This window comes from Perna viridis, chromosome 12 (genome assembly GCF_037379345.1).
Source record: "Perna viridis isolate PV_CMFRI_1.1 ecotype Kerala chromosome 12, ASM3737934v1, whole genome shotgun sequence".
In the NCBI taxonomy this organism is placed as follows: domain Eukaryota; kingdom Metazoa; phylum Mollusca; class Bivalvia; order Mytilida; family Mytilidae; genus Perna; species Perna viridis.
In genome coordinates, this window is record NC_142456.1 from 13,082,910 (window position 1) to 13,092,577 (window position 9,668).

Sequence of the window (9,668 nt, forward strand, 5' to 3'; positions counted from 1 at the left end):
CATTTATTTTTTTTTAATATAATGACATGGCACGATCAGTTAGACTTTTCCAGTTTTTCAGTTTCCTAACAGTAGGTGTTTATCGAGGTGTGCATTGGAAGAAAATTCCCGAACACATCCTTCATAAAGGACACATGAAAATATCTTTCTCTTTCATTTCCAATTCTTTATCTTCAATTTCATCTAAAATGAAGAAAATTAACATTAATAGAAGAGAAGAACAAGAATCAAAACATGTATATAAATTTTAGCACAGGAATAACACTTATTGCTGTTCTTCATCTTGAAAATTGTAGTGAGATTAATAAAGAGAAATCATTCTCACATCAATGCAAGTATCAAGATGACTTAATGTGCATTTTCAGTAGCAGTATTCTTTGATGTACAAAAACCTTATAACTATAAGGAAATATCAACAATTATAAGAAGCTGAGACATCTATCAAATACTGTCAAAGATTTCCTGAATGTACAATGGCTAGTTAAATATGTTCATTTATTCCCACACTTTTATAAACACTGTTTGTGGTATTTCAAGCAATGTAATATCTGCTTTAGTTCTATATAAATTGTGTACCTTCTTGGAATTTAGTAAGAACAACACTTCTCCAATCTAAAACAACATGCAGTTCTTTATTACCAATACTTCCCAGTTGGTTCCAAAGAATCTTTTTTTCTGAAGAATAAATGAACAATATAATTTTTCAAGCATTTTACAAATACTGTATCATTTTTACATTTTATGACATAATTATTCTAAAACTCAGGCAGAGGTACCATATTCAGCTTTTGGCTAACTATTCTAGCTTTTGCATTGATAAGCTTACTCAATTTTCATTAACTGTAAATTTACATATTATTGAGTTTTTATCATTGTAAATTTTATGCTATTATTTGAGCTGAATTGATATACTGGGTTCTAATTTACCTACTTGAATTGTATTATCAGATTTTTTATAAATCACAATAATAAATTTCAAAATTTTGTCAAATGATAAAGATTTTCAATAATAAATTCACACAAATATTTCTGAATTTATAGTATTTGACTTTCCAAACTTTATCAACTATAAACAGATAAAGTGCACTTGATTTAGGTAGTCCAGAAACAAGTGGTTCTCATGTTCATAATAAAATATAATTATAAGGTTGTATTAAATATAAGACTATATAATTTAGTTTGATTAGTAAGAAGTTGTTTATTTGGCTGAAATTATTGATGTTATTTTTCGATAAACAAAATTTTACCATGGTCATGATGTCACGTGTATTACATCAATTTTTAGAAGCGATTTAAGTTATTTTACCGTTGTTTTGACTTAGATTATAATTGTAATGATTTTTTTTTTTTTTTTTTTCAAAATAACATCAATTATGTTGTACACATACTTATGTGAAACTCGCTTTGCTGGTTACACAGTGTGTACAACAAAATTTATGTTATTTCTCCATAAAAAATAATTCCAATTATTTCTTAAATAAAATATGAAATTTCCAGAGAGGGATTCATATTCAATTTTTTTATATAGTCATGATGTTAATCTTACCTATTCCTATGTGGTATGCTTTCCAAACAATAAGAGCATCCTTTGTAAATTGGAAATTATGTAAAGCAGTAATTTCTGGAATGTTCAGTTTTTCTACCTTCTCTCTAACATCAAGATTGGTCACAGTATGTACAACTTTTACTTTATATGTTCCTTTCAGATTCATATCAACTGCCTGTAATAAAAATTGTACATAAGGTTAAAGTTTAAACGAATAAGTAATAAGGCTCTTTCAATCATACATAAGATAGAACATATTCTGCAAAAATGATTATACTTTATGGCATACCGGTAAACTGTTGAAAACCAAAGCTGGATATAAAAACAATATGAAAAAGAAAGAATACTGGGCATGCTAAAATGAGACAACTACCCCAGAAAAACCAACAGAAATGGAAAATAAAGTGATGTAGATGACTGACCAACAAAATTCCCTTGTCACTTGAGAGTAAATATGACTATTTGGCAAGGTGAGATAAAGTAAATGAAAGCATTCATGAACAGTTCTAAAGAGAGTTTATTATAACAACCTGCTTCATGTGTTGTGCAGTGGTTACATCATTTCCTTCATTGACAAGTCTTGTAATTGATGACTTAATGTAGGATGCCTTTCTATCACAGGGTCTTGCAAAAATAATAACATTTTAGTCTCGTAAAATGATTTCATAAATAACAAATGAAAACTTGGTTAAGTTTTAGATGTTGTTAATTCTTATAATTTTGTACTTTCTTTATCATTTTACTTTTGTTATATTAAACAATATCATTTCAAGTTTTGTATGATTGTAAATGACTAATTCTACCTGTGATAAGTTGCATAAAATAATGCAGACATTTAGAAATATTGTACAAGTACAGTGAACAGTTATATGTTGAACATCCATTAAATTCTTATTGTTTGCCTTACCTTTGTCTTACCTTTGCCTTACCTTTGTCTTACCTTTCCCATTTTGAGCTTCAGAGAAATTGTATGTTTCCAATAAAGCACCCAATCCACTGTAAATATGTGTTAGAGTTGTCATCGATTTGTAGCACCCAGCATTGTCAGAAAAGAGATGGAATTTATCTCAAGTTGGTAAAATTTGCTTTAAGTCTTTAATCACATCAATTATAATTTGTGATGTTACATCAGCATCTTGGGAAGTTGGATTTTAAAAAATGTGAACATGAGTGATGCTTTCAAATGTTTGTCTTTTCTTCATTAGTGTGACACTAATATGCCAGTTTTGCATACCAGTCCACCTGGCCTTCATGATATTTTCTTGGAAGGAACTTTATTGCCCGGTCAAATGTAACCAGGGCCTCATTATCCTGCATATTTTCTGTAATGGTTCGTCTAGCTTCCTCCTGATTCCTAGCCCTAACAAGATGTTTTTTCCACTCTTTTATATCTTCAATAGCTTTTTCAACCTAAAAATATTTAATTTATTTCAAACGTTGAATATTCATAATTATACTAGACTTGGAACTAATTTTTAGTATGCAATGTTGCTTGCAATTGAACACCACACAATAATGATAATGTTTACCCTAAAACATCTGTTGGTACAGGGTAAATGTCTCATTTTCATGTATATATATATGAGGCAATTACTCTGTAAAATGTTTTATGGAAAAGAAAACACACTTATCTTTTCTTTACAAGAACATGCTGCATTACTTTTTATACTGAATTTGTGGGGAAATTAAACTTTTATGTAAAATTTAAAATAGACTATACAAATAAACGCATTTAAGAAAAGACAATATTGAAGAAGATCTATAATCCTGTCCCAGTGTATTATCATTGTCAATTATGTTTGGAAAAATACTTATGTTAAGTGATTTCATACATAAAATCTATGTTCAAAGGGGAATAACTCTTAAAAAGTAATATTCAAAGTATATATAGCTTGTCTACAAAGTTTCAAGAGAATGTGGTGAATGGTTTGCGAGGATAAAAAGAAGGAAAAATTAAGACTTATATGTATAGTTTGTTTTGTGTTAAATCATGTTCACCATATTTAAGATACATGTGTACATGTGTATAGGTTAGTGTAAAAATTAATGACAGTCTCCTTTAAACAAAATGTGCTAACTTTTATATCTGTTTTCAAGTACTGCTTTGCATCTTGGTGTCTCTCTTTCAGTTGCTGTGTCTCTTCAGGCAACTGCAATACTAATTTTTCCAATTCAACAAAAGCCCTTCCCCCTTCTGTAATGTAATTGTCCAGACCTTCCATACTTTTCCTTACTGATGCTGCACACTCTCTAATAGTTTGTATAAGGTACTGGTACCTGAAAGTCACACATATTCAAATTGGGTAAATAATAGTCTATTTAATTTAACATTAATGAAAAACAATTCCGCCTACTTCACAAGATATATTGACATGATTAAAAAAATTAAGGCAAATTTAAAGAATGTTTTGATAATGCGGATTATGGCTAAATTGAAATAAGAGCAGTATTGTAGCGTTACACTTTTATTATTGTTTTAGGCAAACTTCAGCTATAATGTTATAATTGATGTGTGTGAGAACTGTATCTTTCTTGAAATCTACTGGTGTGTAATTTGTGTCATAATATATATACAATGCTTTTATATTCTTTTTCGTAAATGAATTGCTACAGTTGAACTAGCATTAATCAGTACAAAAATTTTGACAGTAATTTTGTTTGATTTATGCAAACTTGGTTAACTGTTTGTTTGTTTGTTTGTTGGGGTTTAATGTCCGAGCAGCAATATTTCAGCTATATTCAGACAATGAACATGAAATGGATGATAAAATGAACATGAAATGAAAAAAGGAAAGGATGGGTCACAAGGATAATAGGGTCGACAAATTTTGATTACCACTGGAAAAAGGGGGAGATGGGTAAGGTCGGGCAATTTAGCCTCCTGTGGCGGAGCGCAAAGGTTCCTACTCCTATCGAATACCACAGCAGGGTTCTTTAACGTGCGAGGAACGTGGCTTTTTTCCCAACACGGTGCACCACTATGGTTTGCGGTCAGGTTTTCCGTATTATAGCCTGACAACCCCAGCATGTAACACGCCAGGGGTACCCCATTCCACCACCTGGGGCACACATCCCAGTTGCTCTGTGGGCAGAGCGCCTAGCCCCCGGCTAGGTTTCTGAGCACTATTTAGTCGCCTTATACGACAAGCTTAGTGCTGCTGCAGGCCTATTCTTTTAACACCCGGACCTGCACGGGGTAACTTGGTTAACAACCTCCTGTAGAAGCTTAAGGCCAAGCTTCGTTTTAATCGGTTAAGAGGCTTCAGAGACGAAGATAAAAATGTAAAAGTTTACAGACGGACTAAAGAAAACAAATTCAATGTGATAACAAAGGCTCACATAGCCTTTGGTCAGGTGAGCTTCAAATGGTGCTGTTTTGAGTTCCATAATATTGTGGAACAATGATCACCTTTTTCTGTACTAACTTTTTCTACTTAAAATTTTACAACGTACCTAAAGGTTTGATTTGGTCTTCTTCACATAACTAGTGATATTCCCTGATTATTGAAACTGGTGCAATTGATCTGACCACATTTGGAATATTCCTGACCTCCCAGTTGATAATCTCTCGCCAAAAGGTAGGTCTTTTATGACTTGATTTGATTTTTGAAATCAATAGTATGATCTAGATTTTTTGAATCAAACTTCTCTCTTTGTTGTTTACTGGTTGCCCTGGACCTGATGTTACTGTGTGTTTTTTTGCATCATAATATCGCCACGGTGTTATGTTTGGAATCAACTACAATAGAATGTAAAAAAATCAAGTCAAGGTCTGACCATTTATTACAATCATAGGCCTAAACAAACAAATCTGAATATAAGAAAAAAACATGGGGCCTCAGGTTTCTTTTCTTTTTATATAAATAAAAATGACTGATAGAGAACATGATAAAATAAATAAATAAATAAAATATGTGTTCCTTTCCTTAAATATTTGTGCATTCTTTTTTTTTTGTCTGTGTAAGGTTCACATTATTCCATGTTGTATACATGAAAGTTCCAATTTATTTGTTAAACAAACATCATCTTGTTTTATGAACTTTGGTTTTTTGTTAAAATATTATATATGGGTCAAATGATAAATTTTTTTGTGAAATAACTAATTATGATATGAGTTTTTACCTTTCTTAATGCATCATAATTTAGTTCTTCAGTCAGAATGGATAAAACTTGATGTCTACACATCCATGTATCTGCAGTGCTATATATTTCCACAAGTGTGTTAATTGTGATGTCTTTGCTGAGTTCACCATGAACTTGAGTCTCTAAAAAGGGTCCTTCACCTGGACAGATAGTTTCAAAAACAGCCTTTAGCCCTTGCCTAGCTTTTAGCTTATACCTTTGTATGGTTCTAGCACTAGAATTTACAAGTAATCCTTGAATTTGTTTTACAGGACTTATTCCAGACAGACTTATAAATTCAGTAAGTTTATCTATTTTTTCAAGAATACAGGCTGAAACTTCTAAGGCTTGATTTGAAGATGGCAATGACTGATCTGTTTCATGTGTTTCCTGACTGAGAAACAATGCCTCCGTAAACACTTGTGACTGAAATAAACATAATGGCTAAATAAAGGCTTTTAGGGGCCTGTATCTATCAATTGAAAAATTGTCTAGAAGAAAAAACTCTATTGTATATTTTAAAATCTCTGCTGATGTAAGTTGAAGATTTTAATGTCACAGGAATTAATTACAAATCAAGTTTTCCTAGCGACACATACAACGTCTATTTATTCAAAGAGTAATCAAGGGAACCAAGGTTATAGCAGTAATCAAAAGAATGTAATCCAGGGACAAAGACCAGACATGGAAAACAGACATACACAACAAAGAACAAAAAGTAACTAAAATTATATATACAAAGTAACAAAAGAAAATGAGCAACTCGGACTCCACTAAAAATTGGGAGCATGGACCAGGTGCATCGGTAGGGTAAGCATCCTCTGTTTTTCTAGAAACACCCGATGAGTTGCTCATAAAAAGTCAAGTCCGGGGTAGACAAACAAGGAAAGGAAAACTATGTATATTTTTTTCACTGTTCAACTATTTAATAAGTTGGTCAAATGTCTTTTTGTCTTTTTGAATACTTCTGAGGTACATTTGCAGGGTTGTTTTTTTCATTCTCTGAGAATTTTAAGAGAGACTTTTGAAAACATGTCTTTTTATAGTCAATTGCCTTTCTTTTTCTCTTGTAATCACTAGACATACATATATACATATATGTCTTTTTGAATACTTCTGCAGACCTCGACGTTAGCCACTAGCCCGAAGCCCAGGGCTAGTACAGTTTAAATGTCTGTAGCCCAACCGGGCTAGTCAGATTCGAGTTGTGAAGGTGTAAGATTAAAGTGTTTCAATGACCTACAGTACGTTGTTGTGTTTACATTCTGTCCGAAATATATAATAAAATCTTTCACAAATACATAATATTTAGTTGTCAAATTAAAATTACCGTGGTTCTTACTGGAGTGATGATGGAGATGATGATGATGATGAGGCAGAGATCGCAGAGGATGCACTCTTTAGCAAACTTTCGTCATTCTTGAAAGAATATGAAGAATAGTCTTGCTAAAGAGACTTCACTGACTGTTTATTGAATCAATAAAATATATATTTCATTGATAAATTTTTATTTTTTTTTCTGAATTTTTCGGGCTATTAGTTTTGAGTTCGGGCTACCAAAAATTCAAACTTGCTAGCCCAAAGGGCTACTGGACAAAAAATTTGAAGGCAAGGACTGCTTCTGAGGTACATTTGCAGGTTGTTTTTTTTTCATCCTCTGAGAATTTTAAGAAAAATTTTGAAAACATATCTTTTTATAGTCAATTACCTTTTTTGTTCTCTTGTTATCACTAGACATAAATGTATACATTCCCTCTTTTTCAACCTGCAAAAAAATCATAAATATCAATTTATATGTATAAAATATAATGATTTTACAATGTTTGTATAAATTTTAATTGACTACAACCATATACATGTATCATATACTCTGTTTCTTAAATATTTTCTTGTTGAGTTAATCAATTTAGATTTTCTTCTACAAATATTTCTTACAATGTAAAAGGTGCATTCTTTTTTTAAGGAAGTACACTGTGTATTTAGCATTATTATTACACACAAATGTTAATGCAAATGAATGAAATGAACAGTCATTAAATGGTAGTTAAATTTCATTTTTCATTCATAAATATCATACCTGATCAGGATTCCACTCTGCTTGAATTGTATTGCTGCTATTTTCATCTTTCATTTCATGGTCAAATATCTCTGGAGTCAAAGTAGAAAGTTCAACATCCTGAAAAAAAACCAGCCTTCGGAATTAAAAAATAAGCACATATAAACATAAATGAAAAAATAGATCTGCTTATTAGATATGGTATTCATGTAGTTCTATAACTTTTAAAAGACTTCAGGTTTTACATTTGCTAAAATACACTTAGAAAATACATGTAACAATCTGTTTGTAATTGGTTCGAACAATTACAAATGAATAAGTTCAAATAATAAATACCCAAGGTACAGCTAAACAAAAACCTGCTTAACATGTACAAAGATAAATTTGAATAGTATAATATAATCTCTTACCCACCCTTCTTTCTCAGCTGTACATATGGTCAGCGAGACAGATTCATCACATTGGGGTTGCTTTAAAAGACTCTTTCTGCATTTTGCACAAAGACCTGAAATTTGAACATAAAGACCATTGTAGATATTGCTACTTGAAAACAAGACTAGAGTATGCATGTATATATTCGTATGTTTTTGTTTGATTTTCTTTGTTTTGTCCTATAATTTAAACCCCTTCATAATTTTAGTAGCACTTGTAAATGATGAGTCTCAAATAGAAAAAAATCAATTCAAATGCCCTGAAATTCTAATTGGGAATTTAAAGACCACAACAATCCAATGCTGAGCTTGAACAAACCCAATTTCAGTGAACTGATAAAGCTCTGACTCCCTGGATGTCATATTGGCACCCTTAGTCCAATACATTGAGACTCACAAGGAAAGAATTGGTCTGAGATTAACATTATCATAACTAGACCCCTTCCCCTCTTCATATTTTCTAAAAAGTATATGATCATAAACACCTGTATGTACATTTTCGAATTTGGGAGTAACCATTTGATTTTTCCTTTTTTTTTTTTTTTGGTGGGACATGGAAGTAACCTCCCATCTTGAATTTTTTTTTAGCAAATTAAACCATCTGTTGTTTGGGGAACGAGAGGTATGAAGTATATGTTTATAATATATTCTTTCATTGTCAAATCCCATAAGTGAAAAGCACATGTACTAGCAACAGACGACACAAAAACTACTTTAAAAACTAATTAACAAAACGGAAGACGGGAAAATGCCGTTTCCGGAAAATAAATAAATTGAAGAGAAATCGAATTCACCTCGTGTGTTTAATACCCCCCCCCCCCCCCCCCGCCCCCGCACAAAGAAAAATGTCTATTTTTCCATTCAGTTGAATTCAGATTTCAGCATAGAGAAGTAAAAATACAAAATGCACTTACAAATATACCAAATAGGTCTCCATATCATCATGTTTCATAAACATTTCAAGAAAAATAGAAGGATCAATAAAAATCAACATTTAAATAAGTAATCAATAGCATTCTTAACATTTTTCCTCTTTTATCATCATTTTACTATATCTGGTTATGTGTCTCAAATAAATTTGTCTTTTCTCTCTACCAATAGAATATTTAAACATGTACAAGGAGCTATTCGTTTCCGTCTATTGCGTGCAATGATGTCTTACGTGCTCATTTATTAAAGTGGCAAAAACAAAAATAGAGTAGTAATCCAGTAGAGCCTAAACTCTTACGAACATGGTCAAAAATATAAGTACTACATAATCATAGGTTAACACTGTCTATAAAAACTAAATACAAACCACATATTACAATTTCAATTATTTATGTATCATAAGTACATTCTGCAATAGGTCCAGACGACTTTATTGCTCAAGTGAGGTAAAATTAATGCTCCTTCCATGTATAAGTATATAAAAGAGGTTCTTTTATACCTCCTAAGAATGTATAGTGTCATTCAAATTGACATAAAAGTCATAAAAAAAAACCGTAATAACATCAAAATTTAAAAAAAAAAC

At 31.4% G+C, this 9,668-nt stretch overlaps 1 pseudogene across 1 annotated transcript; it reads right to left on the reverse strand.

Moving 5' to 3' along the window:
• Nucleotides 1–2: 2 nt before the first annotated feature.
• Nucleotides 3–8,859, reverse strand: LOC148601259 (uncharacterized; annotated as a pseudogene). The gene is made up of 11 exons (XR_015917323.1): nucleotides 8,135–8,859; nucleotides 7,746–7,844; nucleotides 7,377–7,433; nucleotides 5,669–6,094; nucleotides 5,000–5,285; nucleotides 3,625–3,823; nucleotides 2,465–2,956; nucleotides 2,077–2,170; nucleotides 1,547–1,721; nucleotides 577–675; nucleotides 3–183 (listed from the first exon to the last, which is right to left on the reverse strand). The product of XR_015917323.1 is annotated as an uncharacterized LOC148601259 (transcript).
• Nucleotides 8,860–9,668: the final 809 nt, after the last annotated feature.